This window comes from Bos javanicus, chromosome 12 (assembly GCF_032452875.1).
Source record: "Bos javanicus breed banteng chromosome 12, ARS-OSU_banteng_1.0, whole genome shotgun sequence".
In the NCBI taxonomy this organism is placed as follows: domain Eukaryota; kingdom Metazoa; phylum Chordata; class Mammalia; order Artiodactyla; family Bovidae; genus Bos; species Bos javanicus.
The window spans coordinates 82,028,336-82,052,720 of NC_083879.1; the positions used below are offsets into that span (position 1 = coordinate 82,028,336).

At 43.1% G+C, this 24,385-nt stretch overlaps 1 non-coding gene across 1 annotated transcript; it reads right to left on the reverse strand.

Annotated features, from left to right (window-relative positions):
* Positions 1-20,812: 20,812 nt before the first annotated feature.
* Positions 20,813-20,885, reverse strand: TRNAG-UCC (transfer RNA glycine (anticodon UCC)). Its single transcript has one exon. It is a non-coding gene; the product is annotated as a tRNA-Gly (tRNA).
* Between the last annotated feature and the right edge of the window lie 3,500 nt (positions 20,886-24,385).

Genomic DNA, 24,385 nt, shown 5'->3' on the forward strand with positions numbered 1-24,385 from the left:
GAAGTGAAGTGAAGTGAAAGTCACTCAGTCGTGTCCGACTCTTTGTGACCCCATGGACTATAGAGCCCACGGAATTCTCCAGGCCAGAATGCTGGAGTGGGGAGCCTTTCCCTCCTCTAAGAGATCATCCCAACCCAGGGATCTAACTCAGGTTGATCTGCAGGTGGATTCTTTACCTGCTGAGCCACAAGAGTTTTAAAAACCCGAAAATCCCTAGTCAACAAATGACTACAGGAACCAAGATATCGGTGCCTCCTGGAAGCTCCATGTTATGGGATCCTTATGTTATGAGAACACCAGAGACCTCAGACGACCTAAATTCTGCCCTGACCTCCTTAATACAGGTCCCAGTGTCAAGAAGGGATCTTGCAAACTCCCAATGCCGTAGCCTTGACCTTCTGTTTTAGAGGCAGTGAGTATTTCAGGCTGAGTTAGGAGACTGATGTAATAAACTCTAGATTCTATATTATGTCAAAGATAGCTGGAGGTCATGGAGACAGGTGGGAGGAACGAATGAAACACCTGAGTGTTGTGTGACTCTGCTGGCTGTGTTCCAGGCTCTGTGTTAGCACTCATCAATGATCTCCTTGAATGCTCCACCCTGTGGGATAGCTCGTGTCGCTCTGATCTTGCTCAGGAGGCAACTCGGGCCCTAAAATTAAGTAACAAGGTAACCTGCTACTAGAAGGAGGAGTGGAGATCTGACTACTAGTTTCTGAAACACAGCCTTTATAGAAAAGTGAGTAATCTCTTACTTCTTTCTGGTCCCAGGTAGTAATCAAGAGATGTAAAGTGTGTGGTTTCAAGCTGGATCTTAAAGAAGCAAGATGAGTGGGATTTACGCACGCAACAGAGCTCTGGTCCATCGTTTCGACCAGGATACCTCATCTGCGGTTCTCTCCCCACATCTCTAACTCTCCACTGCATATGATTTGATTCCACTGCTCCTCTTCCTCCTCACCTACGGGGGGGCGGCGTCAGGATGCTGGGGGGTAGGCTGGACCAGGCCATCATTGCCCCGAGCATCTGATAGCAGCACATCTGAATGTAAACACACACTATGATCCAGGGGAAAGCTAAGAGTCTGAACATCCCTTTAGAGGGCATGGGGGTGGGAGTGGGGGTGGGCTGGGAGACTTAGAGTTCCAGCCTCTGCTTCTGGGCTTCCCAAGTAGTGCTAGTGGTAAAGAACCAGCCTGCCAATGTAGGAGACGCTGGAGACATGGGTTCTATCCCTGGGTCAGGAAGATCTCCTGGAGAAATGAATGGCAACCCACTTCAGTATTCTTGCCTGGAGAATCCCACAGAGAGAGGCGCGTGCTGGGCTACAGTCCATGGGGTCTCAAACAGTCGGACACAACTGAAACAACTTAGCACGCAAGCACACAGCCTCTGCTTCTACCTCAGCACCCCCTCCGCCTAAGCTCTGCTCCTAATGCTGCTGCTAAGTCGATTCAGTCGTGTCCGATTCTGTGCGACCCCATAGACGGCAGCCCACCAGGCTCCCCCATCCCTGGGATTCTCTAGGCAAGAACACTGGAGTGGGTTTCCATTTCCTTCTCCAATGCATGAAAGTGAAGTCGCTCAGTCATGTCTGACTCCTAGCAACCCCATGGACTGCAGCCTACCAGGCTCCTCCATCCATGGGATTTGCCAAGCAAGAGTACTGGACTGGATTGCCATTGGGTCTCCCAAATACGCCATGACCTCCCATGCACTTGACTTTGAATAAGCAAAGTTCTGTACCTGGGGCTCCTTTTTAACAATATTATTGTATGTTGTTTATCAGACACTGTGCTCAGTCCTTGACGTATTGTCTTTCTTAATTTAGACAATGATCCTCCAGAGTACCTGCTATAATTATCTCCCTTTCTCACAAGTGAACACATGGAGACAGAAGAATTAAGCGGATTCCGCAAGGTCACAGTACTAGTAAGAAGTGGTGGTCAGTTTCTGACCCTGGCTATCCGGGGCAAGGACATTTTTAACCCTATACTGTCCTGTTTTGTGCAACTGGCAGACTCCTCCTTGCCCTTCTAGGCTCACATCCAGTGCCATCTCTGTGGAGCTTTCATCTAATCTACGGATGAAATGATGAATTCTGTCTTATGCTTTCAAAACATTTTGTCCCTTCTCCTGTTACATTTACCATATGACATCATAGTTATTCATTTGTGTGTATTGTTCCCCTATCAGGATTTCAATCTTCTTGGTCTTCCCAGAAATTGTCCAGATTTTCTGGCATAGAATAGATAATCAATAAATATGTATTAAAGTGAGTGAGTGGGTAACTGAACTATGACGAGAAAATAGAAAAAGGATGTCTCACTCATTTCATTGACTTCCCTAGATCTACTGTGCAGACTCTGTTGATTAGAAATCTGGTGAATTTTTTTCTCTTTATTTCCTATTCTCTACCCCTGCACACCAGTCTCTGGCTCTGCTTTTTCATAGATGCTCTTTTTCATAGATCATAGTTTTTTATTTACTCTTTGAAGTCAGTGAAAAATTCTATCATAATAACATATATATGCGTGTGTGTATACATAAATGTATATGCATTTATATACATACATGTATGTATGCATGCATGTTAAGTAGCTTCATCCAGGTCCAGCTCTTTGCAACCCTATGGAATGTAGCCTGCCAGGCTCCCATGTCCATGGGATTTCCCAGACAAGGAACCTAGAGCAGGTTGCCATTTCCTCCTCCAGGGGATCTTCCCGACCCAGGGATCCAGCCCACGTCTCTGTGGCTCCTGCTTTCCAGGTGGATTCTTTACTGGTGAGCCACCAGGGAAGCCCTATATGTATGTATGTGTGTGTGTGTGTGTGTGTATATATATATATATATAAATGTATGTATGGTATGATCACTCACCTAGAGCCAGACATCCTGGAGTGTGAAGTCAAGTGGGCCTTAGAAAGCATCACTATGAACAAAGCTAGTGGAGGTGATGGAGTTCCAGTTGAGCTATTTCAAGTCCTAAAAGATGATGCTGTGAAAGTGCTGCACTCAATATGCCAGCAAATTTGGAAAACTCAGCAGTGGCCACAGGACTGGAAAAGGTCAGTTTTCATTCCAATCCCAAAGAAAGGCAATGCCAAAGAATGCTCAAACTACTGCACAATTGCACTCATCTCACACACTAGTAAAGTAATGCTCAAAATTCTCCAAGCCAGGCTTCAGCAATACGTGAACCGTGAACTTCCAGATGTTCAAGCTGTATTTAGAAAAGGCAGAGGAACTAGAGACCAAATTGCCAACATCTGCTGGATCATCGAAAAAGCAAGAGAGTTCCAGAAAAACATCTATTTCTGCTTCATTGACTATGCCAAAGCCTTTGACTGTGTGGATCACAATAAACTGTGGAAAATTCTGAAAGACATGGGAATACCAGACCACCTGACCTGCCTCTTGAGAAACCTATATGCAGGTCAGGAAGCAACAGTTAGAACTGGACATGGAACAACAGACTGGTTCCAAATAGGAAAAGGAGTACGTCAAGGCTGTATATTGTCACCCTGCTTATTTAACTTATATGCAGAGTACATCATGAGAAATGCTGGGCTGGAAGAAGCACAAGCTGGAATCAAGATTGCCGGGAGAAATATCAATAACCTCAGCTATGCAGATGACACCACCCTTATGGCAGAAAGTAAAGAGAAACTAAAAAGCCTCTTGATGGAAGTGAAAGAGGAGAGTGAAAACGTTGGCTTAAAGCTCAACATTCAGAAAACAAAGATCATGGCATCTGGTCCCATCACTTCATGGGAAATAGAAGGGGAAACAGTGGAAACAGTGTCAGACTTTATTTTTCTGGGCTCCAATATCACTGCAGATGGTGACTGCAGCCATGAAATTAAAAGATACTTATTCCTTGGAAGAAAAGTTATGACCAACCTGGATAGCATATTGAAAACAGAGAAATTACTTTGCCAACAAAGGTCCGTCTAGTCAAGGCTATGGTTTTTCCAGTGGTCATGTATGGATGTGAGAGTTGGACTGTGAAGAAGGCTGAGCGCCGAAGAATTGATGCTTTTGAACTGTGGTGTTGGAGAAGGCTCTGCAAGGAGAGCCCCTTGGACTGCAAGGAGATCCAATCAGTCCATCCTAAAGGAGATCAGTCCTGGGTGTTCTTTGGAAGGAATGATGCTGAAGCTGAAACTCCAGTACTTTGGCCACCTCATGCGAAGAGTTGAGTCATTGGAAAAGACCCTGATGCTGGGAGGGATTGGGGGCAGGAGAAGGGGACGACAGAGGATAAGATGGCTGGATGGCATCACTGACTCGATGGACGTGAGTTTGCGTGAACTCCGGGAGATGGTGATGGAGAGGGGGGCCTGGCATGCTGCGATTCATGGGGTCGCAAAGAGTCGGACACGACTGAGTGACTGAACTGAAGTGAACTGATGCAAATGCATAAAATTATATGTATGCAAATGTATAAAATTGACTATACTTTAGTTTTGAGTAGGGAGTTGGAAGCTTCCCTGCACAGCTTCCTGGATCTTAGTTTCCAACCAGGGATGAACCCCAGACCACAGCAATGAAGGCACTGAACCCTAACCCCTGGACTGCCAGGGAGTTCCCTATTCTTCAATTTTTAAACATGACTTTGAAAAAAAGAAGAAGAAAAGAAATTCTGATCTCAGTGCAGTTGGTATGGTGACCAAGCAAAACCACTAAACTGGCAAAAAGCTTCAGCAAACCTGCTCCTCCCTCCTCACGCTCTACCTCCCAACCTCCCCACTCCCTCCCTCCCGGCATCACTCCCCACACTCAGAATGCCCCTCTTTCCCAGGGTTGTAAAACACACTCCCTGCTGCTTCAAAGAACTTGAGAAGGTCCCTCTCTTTTGCCCTGGAACGCATTCCTGTGGAGACCTCAGATGGCACCTCCCAGGCCACATCACGTGAAGAAATGATTCATGCTTGGGAGCCAGAGAATTCACTCCCAACAAAATCCCAGATGAGAGCTACTCTCGTTGGTCTAAAATAATAACTTGTTTCTTCATTCAGTTGACTCCCAGATAGATAGTATCTTGGGGCATCCAGGTTCTCCTCTGTAGCTAACTGTGTTTTGTTTTTTTTGTTTTTTTTTTTTTTTATTTCAATTATTTTTAATCCAAGTATAGTTGATTTATAATGTTGTGTTAGTTTCAGGTGTACAGAAAAGTGAATCAGTTATGCATATATATATACCCACACTCTTTTGGATTCTTTTCCCTTATAGGTTATTACAAAATACTGAGTAAGAGTTCTCTGTGCTATACAGTAGGTCCTTGTTGGTTATCTATTCTATAGATAGCAGTGGGCTTCCCTGGTGGCTCAGATGGGAAAGGGTCTACCTGCCATGGGGAAGACCTGTGTTTGATTCCTGGGTTGAAAAGATCCCCTGGAGAAGGAAATGGCCACCCACTCCAGTATTCCTGCCTGGAGAATCCCGTGGACAGGGAAGCTTGGTGGGCTGCAGTCCACGGAGTCCCAAAGAGATGGACATGACTGAGCGACTAACACGTCCACTTTCATATACAGCAGCGTGTATGTGTTCATTCCAACCTCCTAATTTATCCCCCCTCTCCCACTTCCTCCTTGGTAACCATAAGATTGTTTTCTGTCTATGCTAAATCTGGTTTTCATTTCTGCTTGGACTTAAAGCTGCAAGTGGGCAAGGATGAAATTTATTAAGAAACCACTTATCTCCGCTGATTGATTAGCTGCCAGGATTGCCTGAGCTCTTCTGTGCCTCTTCTTACCCTCCCTCGTGCTGCGGTGGGTTTATCTGAGAGATAGGAGTTGAACCCGTGTGATGGGATACCGTATGTGTTATTTACCTAAAGATCATTTTAGCTGTGTGTTCTGGGAAGAATTTTCTACCCACCCATCAAATTCTCTTAAAAAGTGATGGTTTACTGAATGACAAATTTGTTATTCTGTATATGGTAATCAAGACATGAGTTCCTAAAGTCTGTTTTGGGGGTGTTTTTTTTTTTTTAAGGAAGAGAATTGAAATCACAGAACCATTTCTCACACCAATGTGAAGTGGATGCCTGTCTGTAATGCAAGGTAATGGAGAGATGAGTACACAGTCTGCCAGGTTTATTTAGTCCCCTCTCGCTTTTAAAGAGCAGGTGTGAGGCCAGGTGGCTCCACCAACACCTGTCTAACACATGATCGCAGGGATGATGGAGTGCCTATCTTAATAACCCACAGATAGTGGTAGTAAAGTCAAAGTAATTGATGATAAACATCTTAAGGGCTTGGATTCTTGTTCTTTGTCCCTGAAACGCTGCTGACAGAGATAAGATTTACCTGGGATGCTTGAATCCTGACATCCTCATTAGGGACAGGCAGCTCTTGAAAAGGAAGATTTGCTTTTTCAAGATGCACATTTCTTCCAAAGAGCTCCAGTTCCAGGCTTTCCAACCACCCAGGACCCCGTGGGGATTCAGGCTCTCTTCTCTCCATACACTGCTGCCTGGACCAAAGTTCACCGCAGCATCACTTATTCGGAACTGGAATTTCTTAGTTCTCTAAGTCTGTGAGTCTGCTTCTGTTTTGTAAATAAGTTCATTCGCATCATTATTCCGTGTAAACTATCGGAGTCCACGTGCTGATGGATGTACTGTGTTCAGGAGAGCGCAAGCCATCTCATAGTCCAGGGGCAGAGCCTGGGGGCGATGGCTCTACCACGATTCCCGCGTGTTCAGACAAGACCCAGTGGGTAGGCTGTAACACTGACAGACGGCCTCTGCAGCTCGTAGCTGGCCCTGTGGCCACTGAGACGGTCCAGGACAGACCTCGGCAATGACTTCTTTACTTTCAAGATAAATCATGGAGAACGAGACAGGCTTTAACCAAATAAATTATACTTTGTGGAAAGAAAGATGCCTGATTTTTCACTGAATTTAAAAAACATGCGCTTGACTTCACACCCACCCGTACCTAACCCCAGATCTGTATACGCTCTGGGTTCTAACCCTGACCTTGATCACCCGATTCAACTCCCGGAATAAGGTCTTTTATACTACTCTTCCTCTGAGACTCTGAGATACGTGCTCCTTATGGAATGCAAGTTTTTTTTATTAATTTTTTTTATTGAAGGATAATTGCTTTACAGAATTTTGCTGTTTTCTGCCAAAGCTCAACATGAATCAGCCACAGGTATACATAAATCCCCTCCCTTTTGAACCTCCCTCCCATCTCCCGCCCCATCCCACCCCTTTAGGTTGATACAGAGCCCTGTTTGAGGTTCCTTAGCCATACAGCAAATTCCCATTGGCTATCTATTTACATATGGTCATGTAAGTTTCCGTGTTACTCTTTACATACATCTCACCCTCTTCTCCCTTCTCCCCATGTCCATAAGTCTGTTCTCTATGTCTGTTTCTCCACTGTTGCCCTGTAAATAAATTCTTCAGTACCATTTTTCTAGATTTTGTATATATGTGTTAGAATATGGTATTTATCTTTCTCTTTCTGACTTACTTCACTCTGTGTAATGGGTTCTAGGTTCATCCACCTCACTAGAACTGACTCAAAGGGTTTTTATGGCTGAGTAATATTCCATTGTGTATATGTACCACAACTTCTTTATCCATTCATCTGTTGATGGACATCTAGGTTGCTTCCATGTTCTAGCTATTGTAAATAATGCTGCAATGAATAGTGGCATACATGTCTCTTTTTCAATTTTGGTTTCCTCAGGGTATATGCCTAGGAGTGGGATTGCTGGGTCATATGGTGGTTTTATCCTAGTTTTTAAGGAATCTCCATACTGTCTTCTACAGTGGCTGTATCAATTTACATTCCCACCAACAGTACAAGAGTGTTCCCTTTTCTCCACACCCTCTGCAGTGCATTTCTAAACTAGCTCAGCAGGCTGATGCCCCATGTGGATGTCCAGCGTTTGAAGCTGTAAACTAGAGGAAACTGGGGAATTGAGTCGGGTCAGATGGCAGCCACGTGACCACCCTGCTTCTCAAGGGCAAAAGATGCTGGAAAACAAAAGCACAATCAGAAAACTCTGTGACAGCACAGAAGTGTGCCGTAACCACACACCCGTCCTTCCTGCAACAGAGCGGGGGCACACAAGTCCTGGCAAAATGATGAAAAGTGATGATGATAGCACTTCCTGCGAATCACCAGCTAAGGACCAAAATCCTTAGGTCCTTAGGAATCTCTTAGGAAGATAAGAGAAACATACCAAGCGTTCTTGGCCAAATCCAGCAAAATCTGTTGGGTTGAAAACTGACTTAGCAATTGTATAAGCCTTGTGTGCTCAGTCATGCAGTCGTGTCCAACTCTTTACGATCCTTGGACTGTAGCCCGCCAGGCTCCTCTATCCATGGGATTCTCCAGGCAAGAATCCTGGCATGGGTTGCCGTGCCCTCCTCCAGGGGATCCTCCCAATCCAGGGTCAAACCCATGTCTCTTATGTCTCCTGCATTGCAGGCAGGTTTTTTTTTTTTTTTTTTTTTTTAACCGCTAAGTCACTGAGGAAGCCCCTGTAGAGGCCTCAGGTATCTGGAAATTCACTTAAGAAGGTCCTGTACTAATGAAGTGTTGCTGTAACAGCCTCCAGTTTTGCTACCATTAAAAACAATAACTGATGCCTGTAGTTCTAGATAAGTGCTGTTGCTCCCTTGGTTTTAATCTGTCATTTTCTTCTCTCACGTCCCTTCCTGTCCTAACTTCTGTACCTGACCTTTTATGTGGCTGCAGACCTGAGTTTTTTCCTTGTCTCACACCAAATAAGACCATTTCATACAGGGTCCTGCCTACCAGAAGGCCAGCATATTGTTGCATTTCTGTAAATGTTACATTATAATGACAAAAACACAAGTTATTTTGGAAAGAAAAGAGCTAATCTAACTTCCCATCTGGTTTCCAGGAAACATTATCCGCAAGGATTTCCCTTAACAACACTAAGTGTCTTCGCTGGTGACCAGGGTTGACTTCAGCTTGATCATATTAGTTTTACTTCTTTTCCGTCACTTTCCCCATGCTTCAAGTACTTTAAATTTCCAATTAAGATAAGATTTATGGTTTGTTGAAATATCCTTGTTCAGCTGCCTTCCCCTCCATCTCATCTGAAAGGTTATATGTGGTTTAGCTTAATGCCAGTCAGAGAAGGAACTTTGCACGCGTGTTTTTACCAAGCACACATCAGGGTGTTCCCCTCTGTGTTATTTTTAGCAAGCTGAGACAGTCTGGGTCCCACCATCCACACGCACAAGCCGATGTGCTATTTATTGCCTGTTCCTCCCTGGGCAATAATAATACCAACGACAAAAATCAACATATGTTTTCAAGGATCCGATTTTTTTAAATGCAAGAAATGGGAAAATTGAGCTAAGTACTATGGGGGTAATAAACAAACAATAAAAAGAGATCAACATAATAATGATCAGGCGTTTTTATTGAGCCGAGAAGAACCCAGACAATTTTATTCCATTCATTTTCCTCTGTGTGGTTGGTATAGTTGTCCTTATTATTATTATTATCATTATTGTAATTGATGTAACATTTTTATTTTAGTAGGTAAAAACAAATATTTTGATACTAGTCAAAAATAATCAGGTGATCTTATGTGGTAAAGATTTTTCTTTTAATTTTGATAAAATAGCATCAAATGTACCACCTTAAGCAGTTTTACTTTTTTAACTTTTTATTTCATACTGAAGGATAGCTGATCGACAAGGGGGCTCAGCCATACACATACGTGTGTTCATTCTCTCCCAGACTCCCCTTCTATCCAGACCGCCACGTAACACTGAGCAGAGTTCCCTGTGCTCGACAGTAGGTGCTTGTTGGTTATCCAGTTTAAATATAACGATGTGAACCAGTCCATCCCAAACTCCCTAACTCTCCCTTCCCCCCATGCTTCCTGCCCATCAACTGTAAGTTCCACCATAACCTGTATAGCTGTGTGAAGTATATTCACATTGGTGTGTAATCAGACTCCAGAATTTTTCATTTTTGCAGAACTGAAATGTTATCCCCATTAAGCAAGATCTCTTCCTTTCCTCCCCCCAAGGCTCTGGTAACCACCATTTTACTTTTTGTTTCTATGAATTTGAAAATTTTAGACATCCCGTGGAAGTGGGATCACACAGTGTCTATCTTTTTGTGACCGGTTTACTTTACTTAAGTGAAACCATTTTCTCCCCGATTCTCCCAGACTGGCTATCAAAGGGTTTGCTCTAAAAGGAAAGGGTGGATGCACACGTTGATTCCCAGTGCATATGTATTGTTTTCCCAGATAACTGGAGGAAGTGGTTAACCCAGCGATCTGAGTCTCTGCTGCATTCTTATCCTCCTCAAGGGAGGCAGCCACTGAAGTGAGCTCAGTTTCAAAAAGGCTGGTAAAATAACATCCTTCATCCTCAAAGGAGAGAGAGGCAGGCCTTTGATCTCAGAGTTGACTGGATGAGGAAGGGTCACCACAGGACGTGTTGGAAGGAAGAAGGGTGATTAAAAAGAGGCGACGGGTCCAAATATGAACGCCCATCCATAACGGGGCTTCCCGTTATGGGACGTCCTAGAGATTTTAAGAGACAGGTACCAACTTTCTAAGATGACTTTCATGCTTACACACTCGCCCCACTTTTATTTGCAATTAGCACAATACAAGGCGACTTCACAGATATTACTGTAGACTGATGCTGACACTTCTGTACTTTGACCATCTGACTTGAAGGGCGGACTCATTGGAAAAGACCCTGATGCTGGGAAAGATTGAGGGCAGGAGGAGAAGGGGACGACAGAGGATGAGATGGTTGGATGGCATCACCAACTCAATGGGCGTGAGTTTGAGCAGACTCCAGGAGATAGTGAAGGACAGGGAAGCCTGGCGTGCTGCAGTCCGTGGGGTCACAGAGTCAGACACAGCTTAGCAACTGAACAATAAACAATTGTAGCAACCAGGCAGAAAATGCTGTTCACTTTAGTTAAAAGCAGTGAACTATTCTTTCATTTTTTTGACAAATTTTTGAGTAAAATCTCCAGGAATAAAACTTTAGAACTTTTTCAGAAACAAGCTTTGGTGGTAATAATTTTTTGGTCCTGGTTTTGCTGTTTCAACTATGTGAGGTTTTCCCATATTCCTCCTTTTAAATAGCTTTTTATTTCTTGACTGGCTGTCATGTAGTACTAGAAAAATTCTGGGCAGCCGGTTTAGTATGGACAGCTGGTGGTAAAGCCCCTTCAACTATTCAAAGTTCCAAGGAGATACAGACTTTTTTCCACCTAAATGGCTCTTTCCCAGACCCTTCCTTGTCTATTACTCTCTTTCCACAGCCCCCCTGCCAGTCTCCAAGCCAGCAAATTCCCCAGAAATATACCTTATTGAAAATGAATTAGACTGCCTATTCCCTGTGTTCCCTTGCTTATTGCTCCTATTTTAAAATTTAATAATATCACTTGCATTGCCCTAACGCTTAAGATTTTCTCCTATTAATGAAGCATGCTTCTGATTTTTCATTTATAGCAATTCTTTATAAAATACGTGCACTTTAAAGTGCAAACCAAACTGAAGAAAAATATTAGTGAAATATAAATTTTTATATTTTAATTTATATATAAATATATGTTTATATTAAATAAATTTATTTAATAAATTAAATATATATAGTTTAATATAAAAAATAAAGTGAAAATAATGCAGGTTTAAAGAAGATCTAGGAAAATTTGTCCAGTGGAATGCTCTAACTGAAACCTGGGAAATGTGTCTTTAAAAAAAGGAATACTTATCAGGTGAGAGAAGAGCTGAGTACAAGGAGCAAATGGGCTAGACGAGTTTAAGAGCACAGGACGCACAAGCCCACTTAGAGCAGATTCTTCTATGTGAGTGGTTTTCAAACTGCGATCTAAAATCTGTGTTCCCCAAGCTGGTGTTGATGCTGGGATGTTGCATCTTTATTTATTATTTTTAAACTAGTTAAGGACGAGTCATCTTCTCTGAGCTCATCAGTTTCTCACCAAAACTGGTGTCTCTCCCTTGGTCTCTCCTGATGGTTTTCCTTTTTGGCAAGTGGCAGGATGTCCTTTTCAGACTAAAGAAACCTGAACACTAGCGGCCAGTGAATCAGTGAATGGAGGAGATGCAAAAAAACAAAACAAAACAAGTAAACAGCCTCATTTGGAAACTGCCACGAATGAAGGAAAAGAGAGAGGCTTCCAACGTATTTCAACTCAGAATTTAAAAATAGTCTCACTTTTTTGACACATCACACTGTGAAGAAATGGTCTCAGAGGATTCACCGAACTGGTTACCTTCTAGCCTAACCTCCTTAATTCTCCTTTCTCCCTTCCTTAACCATCTGGCCATCCTTCTCATCTTCCTGTTTTGCTTTTCTTCCATTGATTTCTTTCCTATTCAATGAGTGACCATCTATTTGCATATTCATTCAAGTCATTTAATTATTTTATGTTAATTCTGCTCTCATACCAAAATCATACTTGGATTTTTCAAGCACCCAAAACCGCAATACATGTATAATTGCCCACAAAATTGCTACCAAATACAATGAATTAGAAAGCGACTGAATATTCACCAGATTCTATTAAATCCAATTATCTGAGATCCTTTGAATTACAATGGGATTGTTCATAGTTAAAAACATGGTGTCATGCATAGTTAATTTGTTAATTTTTAAAATGCTACCGATTTTACATGGTGCTGTTATTGGATTAACCAGAAGTCAATTAAACTCACATCCTGCTATGAGGAAGACAAGCCACTCAAGACTTCTTATCTCAATATTTTTATGTTGGTGTTGTTCAGTCACTCAGTTGTGTCTGACTCTTTGCAAGTCCATGGACTGCAACATGCCAGGATTCCAAGTCCTTCACTATCTCCCAGAGTTTAATATCTTTATACTGCAGAAAAAATTGTCAGAATTCAGGGAACTTCATAGGCCCCTGGGCAGGGCCTTGATTAGTCTCTGAGGACAATCAAAATTCTCGCTAAAGCAATCTACATAGCAATAGATGTCAAGATATTTTTCTGAGTCATATCTTCTTTCCAGTTGAGTTACCTCTGTTACGGAGATTTATTGGGGTGAATTTCTGATTCCAGACTAACCTCTCACTAACGTGTGCTGAGAAGGCTGAGCACAGAAAAACTGATGCTTTTGAACTGTGGTGTTGGAGAAGACTCTTGACAGTCCCTTGGACTGTAGCAGATCAAACCAGTCAGTCCTGAAGGAAATCAGTCCTGAATGTTCATTGGAAGGACTGATGCTGAAGTGAAGCTCCAGTACTTTGGTCACCTGATGCGAAGAGCTGACTTATTAGAAAAGATCCTGATGCTGGGAAAGATTGAAGACAGGAGAAGAAGGGGACCACGGAGGATGAGATGATTGGATGGCATCACTGACTCAATGGACATGAGTTTGAGCAAGCTCTGGGAGATGATATTTCACAAGAATGCTAGCATTTCTGTCTCCAATTCTATCTCCTACATTGGCAGCTGGATTCTTTACCAGTGACCCATCAGGGAAACCCAATTTAAAAAAAAAAGGAAAACATAGTGCTAGGGGCATCTACTTCTCGAAATTGTCCCAGCTGTCTAATGAGCCAGGAAAGAGGTGGCCCTTAGTAGGGGCTCAGCAGCCTTCATCTCATTCCTCCTCTCTCCACATTAAATTTGCTACAATGTTACTAGTGAGATGGTAACCTAGCAACTTGTTGTTCCGTTACTAAGTTGTATCTGACTCTTTGAGGCTCCTTGGCTACAGCATGCAGGGCTTCCCTGTCCTTCTCTGTCTCCTGGAGTTTGTTGAAACTCATGTCCATTGAGTCGGTGATGCCATCCAACCATCTCATCCTCTGTCATCCCCTTCCCCTCCTGCCCTCAATCTTTCTCAGCATCAGGGTCTTTTCCAAAGAGTCAGCTCTTCTCATCAGGTGGCCAAAGTATTGGAGCTTCAACCTAGCAACTACAGCATGCGTACATCTGAAGTGGCCAAACAACATCCAAAACAATCCAAAAGGTGATCTCATTCTCTGGAAGCATGTCTGATCCTCCCGCATTACTTTGCAGATGCGTTAAAATACACATTAGGCGTTCTCTGGCTCAAAACCTCTAGACTCTGGCAAGGATGCGGCTGAGACCCAGAGAGGTCTGGGGACTTGCCAAAGACGACAGTGACGAGAAACAGCAGAATGGGGACTGAGGTATGTCCTCTCCCCCCAGAAGAGCATCTGCTGGGTGGATTGTGCTTCTTCCACAGTTAAGGTGTATTAGTTTAGCAGAAAGGGAGAAAACCAGGAGAAAAAAGTGTATGGAAGCTAACCCCCATAACCCCCACCCTTGCATATTTCCCTTCTCCCCACACATTCGGGCTCCTGGAGCCTCGTCTGGCTGTGGGTTGCTCCACAGCTGTCAGACAAATCAAAGATCCACATGCAAAACGCAGTGCTCACAAACTGTCTGTGATGTGGTTTCCCAACACTTACTATAAGACTTCGGGTCTCAAAAATAATGAATGGATCACACTAGGGACTAAGAATAGAGTTTACATGTGTGACAAATGTAATCCTGCAAGGAGGAAAAAAGTTTTCACATCGTTTGAAAGAAAATGTCACTTAGACTTCTAGCAAATGAGAATTTACTACCATCTCTGAAGACCTCATATTTCTGTGATGGATATAGAGGTTCCTGTTTCTGTTTTCTGTTTGATGAAATGTGTGTTAAGAGAACACTCCAGAAGGGCTTCTCAGGTGGCGCCAGTGGTAAAGAAGCCACCTGCCAATGCAGGAGACGCAAGAGATGGAGGGGGTGAAGAGTGGGACACGATTGAAGGGACCTAGCAAAGCCACCCTGTGGTCTTCATAGCATTTCCCTGATGGCTCAGAGTCGGAAACAACTGAGCCACAGAAATGAACTGATGGCTCAGATGGTAAAGAATCTGCCCGCAAAGCAGAAGACCCCAGTCCGATCCCTGGGTCAGGAAGATCCGCTGGCGTGCGGCATGGCAACCTACTCCAGCATTCTTGCCTGGAGAATCCCATGGATGGAGGAGCCTGGTGGGCTAGAGTCCATGGAGTCAAAAAAGGGCTGGACACAACTGAGCACATACACCACCAGCAGCAGGGAAGCGGAAGCCTGGGAGCAGCGATGCTTGTGTCTGAGGACACAGGAATGGGCTCTCATTACACACCGGCCCCCTTTTGGAGGTGCTGCTGCAGAGGAGCTAGGTCACCCTGTACTTTAGAAGCCCCAGAGCACAGAAAGGGTAGTTTTCCTCAGCTGGGAAAAGAGAGTGGACTTGTAGACTTGGGATCAGAAGTGGAATAATTATCCAATTTTTAAAAATTACTATTATTATAAGGATGTAGATTTCTACTGTGACCAAGTCTTTTGTAATATTAATATTCCCAACAATTCCATGAGTGCTACACTGGAGTACTACTAGACAGCGATAATTCATCTGTGGAATTCATTAAAAATTTCCCCAGCCAAGCCAGGAACAAGAGGAACTACTCAAAAAGTGTTATTTCCACAAAAGCACACAATGTACCCCAATTCCTCGCAAGGTCTGTTAGTATTATCTTCAGAACAGAAGACCCTAGACTTATTGTACGCGACGTTCTGGGACCAGCTCTGCCGTGTTACTTGGACGCAGGAATTTTCTTAGACAAACTCTGCCTAGCAATCTATTGGCCAAAGTTTTGTCCAAATCACTTCATCTTCGAATGGCAAAATTATCATGAATTTGATTTAGAGCTATCTGAACTAGTGACATCAATCAAAGCTTATTTTCTCCTAGGACTCCAAAAAATAATAATAATAAGAGCATTAAATGTGTCTGAAAAATACCATCCTTGTGAACAATTGCGCTAAGAATAAAAGGTTATAGATTATCAATGATGCTTCTTAGGATGATAGACTTAGGAAGGCAGTGTGCAAACCTGGTCTGGAAACTTCAAAGGAAGAAAGATGTGGAAAAAGAAAGTACCTGAGAGAGTGACAGCCTTGGAGACACAACCTTCATGCTTTCTCTTCTCTTCAGTCTATTTTTTTCTTGTTCCAATTTCACAAGAAAAAAATACAGTGAGGTTGGGGGTGGGGGCTGGTGGGGCAAGGAGGGGGAGACTTAAGAACACGTGGCGGAAGGCTGGATCATGTTCGGCCCTAGGGCACCTGATAATGGTGTGTCCTTCCTGGATTTTATCCCTGGATGCACTGTTTTCTCCTGCTGTTTTTTTTTTTTTTTGAAGTTTCCCCCAGGCCCTTGGACCACAGGAAGCTGCAGAGAAAAGCGCACCACCCCAAGATGCTTTCTCAGAGGTCCTGGAAGCTGTATTTCATGTGTGGGGAGTTACCAGTCCTCTGAATTAAGACACAAAACAAAGGTCCCCTCTTTCTTAAGAAATTCTGGTCCCCCAACAAAAATGGCCTGGAAGTGTTCTGAGATGCACTCGCCCAACACGATCACCCTTGAACTCAGCCAGCCCAGAGAAGCATTCTCTGTCCAAGTCACCTTCTGGAGGGGGACGGGGAGTAGTGACGACCCGCACCCCAGAAATCCCACCAGCTCGTTACAGAAGCCACAGAAAATGCCTCTCCCAGGAATGGCCATGACCAGCAAGAAATGCTGGACTTGAAACACTCCACGTTCTATTCACCGTTTCTTGGTCTTTACATGGAAAAAACACACAGCTTGGCCGAGCAACCTTTGCTCTTTTTCAGTCCCATCTGCGAAGCCCATTTGCATCCATCCAGAATGGGGAGGTGTTCAGACAACAAGGAAAACCTGGGCTCACAAATAGGATGCTTAGACTTCAACTGACCAGAGTCTAAGGCAAAAACTGTTAGGCTCCACTCTGCGGGCATTTAGTCTTTTAGCTAGGACAGACTGGAGGAGCAAATACAGCGAATATATCGAAAAGATCCCCTGGAGGAGGGCATGGCAACCCACTCCAGTATTCTGGCCTGGAGAATCCCATGGACGGAGGAGCCTGGCGGGCTACAGTCCATGGGGTTGCAAAGAGTTGGACATGACTAAAGTGACTTACTTTGGCCACCTCATGCGAAGAGCTGACTCACTGGAAAAGACTCTGATGCTGGGAGGGATTGGGGGCAGGAGTAAAAGGGGACGACAGAGGATGAGATGGCTGGATGGCATCACCGACTAGATTGACATGAATTTGAGTGAACTCCGGGAGTTGGTGATGGACTGAAAGTGACTTAGCACAGACCAGTACAGCATGTACATTATATATACACACAATATATGTGTGTATATGAATATATATATATAGTGTGTATGTATTATATATATGTTCAGAAGTATTAAGACAATCATTATAAATGCTTTCAGTTCAGTTCAATTCAGTCACTCAGTCGTGTCTGACTCTGTGCAACCCCGTGAATCACAGCATGCCAGGCCTCCCTGTCCATCACCAACTCCCAGAGTTCACCCAGACTCACATCCATCGAGTCAGTGATGCCATCCAGCCATCTCATCCTCTGTCGTCCCCTTCTGAGTCAACTCTTCGCATGAGGTGGCCAAAGTACTGGAGTCTCAGCTTTAGCATCATTCCTTCCAAAGAAATCCCAGGGCTGATCTCCTTCAGAATGGACTGGTTGGATCTCCTTGCAGTCCAAGGGATTCTCAAGAGTCTTCTCCAACACCACAGTTCTAAAGCATCAATTCTTCAGCACTCAGCTTTCTTCCCAGTCCAACTCTCACCTCCATACATGACCACTGGAAAAACCATAGCCTTGACTAGACAGAACTTTGTTGGCAAAGTAATGTCTCTGCTTTTCAATATGCTATCTAGGTTGGTCATAACTTTTCTTCCAAGGAGTAAGCGTTGTTTAATTTCATGGCTGCAGTCACCATCTGCAGTGATTTTGGAGCCCAAACATATAAAGTCTGACACTGTTTCCACTGTTTCCCCATCTATTTCCCATGAAGTGATGGGACCAGATGCCATGATCTTAGTTTTCTGAATGTTGAGCTTTAAGCCAACTTTTTCACTCTCCTCTTTCACTCTGATCAAGAGGCTTTTGAGTTCCTCTTCACTTTCTGCCATAAGGGTGTTGTCATCTGCATAGCTTAGGTTATTGATATTTCTCCTGGCAATCTTGATTCCAGCTTGTGCTTCTTCCAGTCCAGCATTTCTCATGATGTACTCTGCATATAAGTTAAATAAGCAGGGTGACAATATACAGCCTTGACGTACTCCTTTTCCTATTTGGAACCCGTCTGTTGTTCCATGTCCAGTTCTAACTGTTGCTTCCTGACCTGCATATAGGTTTCTCAAGAGGCAGGTCAGGTGGTCTGGTATTCCCATCTCTTTCAGAATTTTCCACAATTTATTGTGATCCACACAGTCAAAGGCTTTGGCATAGTCAATAAAGCAGAAATAGATGTTTTTCTGGAACTCTCTTGCTTTTTTGATGATCCAGCGGATGTTGGCAATTTGATATATATATATATATATATATATATATATATATATAAATATATAGTGTGGATATATATTGTGCATATATATAAAATCTTTCTCTTAATACTTCTGAATATTTGTGGAATTTTAGTGTTTTTCTCCAAATACAACTGCCAAATATCCCATAACACGTTTGAGCAAAAAGTAAAATCCTGTGTATAACAGGCTCATTGACGTTGTATGGCAAACCAAGTATAAAAATGCTGTTCTCAGTTTGTTTACTTTTGTTTACCATTTTTTATTCCTTTGGTGCTGGTGTGCTAACCTATGCAGATTCACACACACACACAAACACACACACAAAACCTCAGTATTACTATGTGACGAGCATGTTTGATGCACGCGACAATTTAGTTAAGGAGACCCTTGACTTCATATTTTTCCTACTATTTGAGCTAAACTGAATTGTTCAAAGCTTAGAAACATTCAGGAATCCCATTTGTAAAAACGTTCAGAGATTTTCAGATTGTACTAAAATGAGTGAAATCCATAATTAGCAGGAGATGCCTTCTCTTACTGCTCTTTCTGGCAAAAAGCAAAACCAGGAAGCACTTACCTAAGCAAACTTAGTGAGGCCCTGAAAGTGCGGGTAATTATCCCAGTCACTCCAGAAAGCTATCATTCATCAAAGGTGTGGGAAACCTTGATTGACAAAAGAAGGTGCTTCCCTTTTAGAGTGTAGCATCAGAACACCAATGTCTTGATTTATCATTTTCTGCTGGGTATTGTGTCTCTCTGGTGGCTCAGACAGTAAAGCATCTGCCTGCAATTTGGGAGACCTGGGTTCGATCCCTGGGTCGGGAAGATCCCCTGAAGAAGGAAATGGCAACCCACTCCAGTATTCTTGCCTGGGGAATCCCACAGACAGAGAAGCCTGGTGGGCTACAGTCCAGGAGGTCGCAAAGAGTCAGACACAACTGAGCGATTTCACTATTGTGTTACAGTAACTCGTTGTGGCGGAGAAGGCAATGGCAACCCACTCCAGTGTTCTTGCCTGGAGAATCCCAGGGATGGGGGAGCCAGGTGGGCTGCCGTCTATGGGGTCACACAGAGTCGGACATGACTGGAGCGACTTAGCAGCAGCAGTAACTCATTGTGGAAACAACTCATTTTTAAAGATGGCTTGTTCACTTTTGATGGGGGAGGCAATGGCAACCCACTCCAGTATTCTTGCCTGGAGAACTCCATGGACAGAGGAGCCTGGTGGGCTATGGTCTGTGGGGTCACAAATAGTTGGACACGACTGAGTAACTAACACTGTTCACTAAAGTTCTTTTAAGAAAAGGAAAATACTTTGATGATTCATTTCCAGTGATTTAAAAAAAAAAAAAAACACTACCCATCATATGTAAGACTTAAAAGAAATCTGGAAAGACATAATCAGTACATTTACTCATTCAGCCACCCCTTGAATAGTAATTTATTGAACTACTTACTGCTGCCTGTCTCTATCCTAGAGCGCGGGGAACAGTTAAATTGTAAACACAGTTAAGTCTCTTACATACCTGTGTGGAGGTGACTGATAAAAATCAAATGAGCATAGTTTAGAGGGTATAAAGAATAAAACAAGGTGACGTGATAGAGCCGGGGAGTGCATGGATTGGGGCAGTCCAGAAAATTCTCTGTAAGTAAGTGGTGTTGGAGCCCGAGCTCAATGTTGAACAGAGTCCTGTGAGGATGTGGTCAGAGGTGAGGTCTGGGGGAGGCAGCACAGAGCTGGTTTCTTAAGGATCCCCATCAACCTTGGGTCTCCCCTAGACAGAGCCAGGAAAGATAAATGCGAGAAATCCATGTTGAGCAGGCTCAGAGGGCATCTTTTAAGAAGAAGCATTTCACCCAAGACCCAAAAGACTGGATTCAAGTTTGGAAAGCAAGAGTGGGAAAGAATCTGAGAGTGGGAACCAGGCGTGTGGAAGCTGTGATAGGAAAGGACCTCATGTGTCTGGAAAACAGAAAGGAAGTGAATCTGTTTCTCAAGGCTGATTGATTCAAGTAGCACTGACCTGGGGGCTTGGAACAACAAAAATGCATCTTCTCACGATTTTGAAGGCCAGAAGTCGGAAATCCAGGCATCGCCAAGGCCACGCCCCCTGCGACTCTGGGTGATGCATTCTCTTCCCCCTGCTGGCGTCCAGGGCTGCCTTTCCATCCTCAGTTCCCCTGTTGTGCAGCTGCGTTGGAGCCGTCTTTGCTCTTGTCATCACGTAGGGTTCTCCCCTTAGGTCTGTGTCTTCACATGACCTGCCTCCCCTCTCATAAGAACATCAGTCATATTCCACAAACCCCACACGAAAAACCTCATCCTTTTTTTTTTTAAATTTCTTGTGCACCACGCAGTATCTTAGTTCCCTGACCAGGGTTCGAACCCACAACCTCTGCAGTGGAAGTGCAGAGTCTTAACCACTGGACCACCAGGGAAGTCCATCAGTGACCTCATCTTAACTGGACATCCACAATGTCCCTATTTTTAAATAAGGTCACATTTACAGGTTCCAGGAGTGGGCACAGTTCAACCCACAACCCACCATGGGAGAAGTTGGTGAGCAAGTTGGAGATATCTCAGCTGATGCTGGTGAGGGAGGTGTTGACTGCTGCCTTGCAGCCCATGGTGAGCATTAGGATTTTATTCCAAGTGAGAGCCCTCATATGAAGGAGCAACATGACACAGTTCACATTTTAAAACAACCTCTAGATGCTGTGGAGGGACTAATTTGGTTTGAAGTGTGGCTTTGGAGGGAAAGCCCACGGTAGAGGTCCAGGGAAAAGGGCCACAGAGGTGGTGGCCATGGAGAATCTGATGGACTTGACACACGTATCTTGGAGGAGGTGGCCGCAGGACTTGGCATTAGATTGGGCATCAGATGTGCGGATGACGGATGCAGAGGCTTCAAAGATAACTCCTAGGTTTCTGGCCTGAGCACCAAGATGGATTATAATGCCTGATACTAAGAACAGGAGGGCGGATGTAAGCAGGTTTGGGGGGAGTTAGGTTGGACATGTTGAACCCAGTATGCTTATAAGACACTCGAGAATACATTTCAAGGAAGTGTCTAGACTAATGAGTCTGGGATCAAGAGAGAGATTTAAACTGAAGATTAAAAGATTTTTCGAGTGTATGAAAAATATTAATGAATTCTATTTTGGTTGTTAACCATCTTGATGTGCTATTATTTCTAGATACATATAGTTGTATATACATGTTCACCACAAAAGTGATAGGGTATGGTGTCTGGTACTTTCAAAACTTGCTATATGGTTTACAAGTCTAAATCCTTGATGCTACTCTTACGGGGCATGCTTTGTATTCGGGTGTTAATTGGAAGGCATTTCAAACTGAGTAGGAAGCAAAGAGGGTACCACATTCATACATATGACTAGGCAAGTAAAAAGGATGATGGCCTCATCCTATCCAGGTGGGTTTTGTGAATTTTTTAAATTCTTCACGAGACTGCTCTATTACAGAGCCATACCTCAATGCCCAGTGCTCTCAGTGGGTCAGGACAAGACAACCTTGTAAGATGCCTTCACTTTGCACAGAAATCCTCCTGAAGCCAGGCTAAGGGGATCAGGTTACTAAGAGCTGTCTATTGAGAAAGCAGAAGTTACATGACTTCCAATTCTGTAAACATGAATTTGAACAGCTCATCTTCTTATGCTTTCTGTCAGCCCTTGATGTCCCCATGGGGAGCAGTTAGGGCTCCGGTGACATAGGGTTGGGTCAGGCAAATTGTATTTTAATCCACATTTCAAAACATATCCATTTTAGCCTCACAGCGTGACAAAGTAGGCTAAGTACTTGGAACCAGTAATATCCTTGAGCAGAATCTCCAAGATGTATATTCATTTATAAATGAGTGTTACCTGTGAATGAATGAGTGTGACTGGCATCATAGCCTTTAATGTTCCCCAAAAATTTCAGGAAAAAAAAATCTTACAATATGTAAAATATACATTCATAACATATTATGAAAGTATTATATGTATATATGCTTTTAAATTTAAGTGATGGTATGTTTATTTTTGCAGTAAAATGACTGCCTAGACTGAAAGTCAATCCCTAGCCTACATCATGTATTTTCAGAATGGAATGTTTTCCATTTTTGTTAATCTAGAGAGACAGGAAAGTGCTTTCAAATGTTATGTATTTAAGAAATAGATTATTATCATGAATGCTTTTTAGGGAGAGCAGAGAGTGCTGAATTACTCTGTAAAATATGGGGGTTCAGAGCCAGGCTAATGTGGTTCCCGTGGTGGTAGACTTTTGCCTGGATCAAACCCACAAGCATCAAGACCAAGTGGATTTCCAAACATCACGTCGGCACAATAAATATAATTAACTACTGTCAAGAGGCCAAGTTCAGGAATCCAGGAGACTCTAAAGATATGGGAGCATATTTCACAATTATTTTCAAAGAACAGAAATTCCATGGTTCTAGAAAGTAACGCTCGTACTCAATCTGATTCCATCCATTAGATAAATATCCTGAATATGCAGTGTCTCAAGTGAGCCCATGTGGCACTCAATCTGGAGGAATTTGTTTGTTTGTTTTGGGTCTGACTTTAACACTGGGTTATATTTCATCATTAGAATCAGCTATTGTAACCAGTTGGCATATGACTGGCCGTGATTGGCTTTGCCTGGTTTAGTTTAATAAAGGGATTCAGTTCCAGGGTTGGCTGTGCTAATGCAATTGGATAGAACCAGGTCGGGGGGAAGATTTGATAAAATCAAAATTTGCCAAATAGATGAAGGACAATTGCTAATTTAAAGCGTCTTTTGTGACTTTGTCATCACTTTACCGCACGCGGTACGGTTAACTAAAGACTGAAAAGACGCAATACTCCAAAAACGAAAATCAGGAGACTGCCCTGCCGCCTCTCTGACTCCCGGTGTAAAAGTCATGATTCTAAACAATGCTTCTGAAGTGCAGTTTCTTCAAGCCAAACTCAGAGCTCAGAAACTAAGTGCTTTCAACACAGTCCTGCAAAATGAAACCCTCTGTATTTAGAAAACATGGCACAGCCTTATTCCTTTGTATGTACTCTATGAGCACCTAACATTTACATATGATTGAGAAGGCCAGATAATACATATTGGCTGGTTAATTCAGGCATCTCCTTTCAAAAATAAAGTTTATCAATTCGTTCGTGTCCAGATCTAAGCTAGGCTCCCATTTTGCCTGAATTTTGCAGTTAATTTTATTTAAAAATTACATTTTGATATTTTTAATTCCTGGGACAATAACAATAAGGCCTCATATTCTGTTACTTGTAAGATATATATATATATTTATTTATATATATATATATAAGTTTTATATATATATTCCCAACCCAAGGATTGAACCTGGGTCTCCTGCATTGCAGGTAATTCTTTACCATCTGGGCCACCAAGGAAGCCATATATATATTACAGCCACTGTTTGACAAATAGGCAGATATCTGAACCTCAGCCCTCTTATAAAGGATGCTCCTGGACCACACTTCAGTGAACATGGGATTCCTTTAGAGACCTTGTCAAACAGATTCTGATTCAGTAGGTCCGCGGTAGGACCCAAGATACTGTGTTCCTTACCCTAACCCTGATGATACTGGGTCAAGGTCCACTCTTTGAGTAGCAGGATCATAGAAACTGTGGTGTTGGAAAAGACTCTTGAGACTGCAAACAGATTAAACCAGTCAATCCTAAAGGAACTCAACCTTGAATACTCACTGAAAGGACTGATGTTGAAGTTGAAGCTCGAATACTTTGGCCACCTAATGGGAAGAGCCAACTCACTATAAAATACCATGATGCAGGGAGGGATTGAGTGCAAAAGAAGAAAGGAGTGACAGAGGATGAGATGGTTAGATAGCATCACCGATTCATGGAGAAAGAAATGGCAACCCACTCCAGTATTCTTGCCTGGAAAATTCCC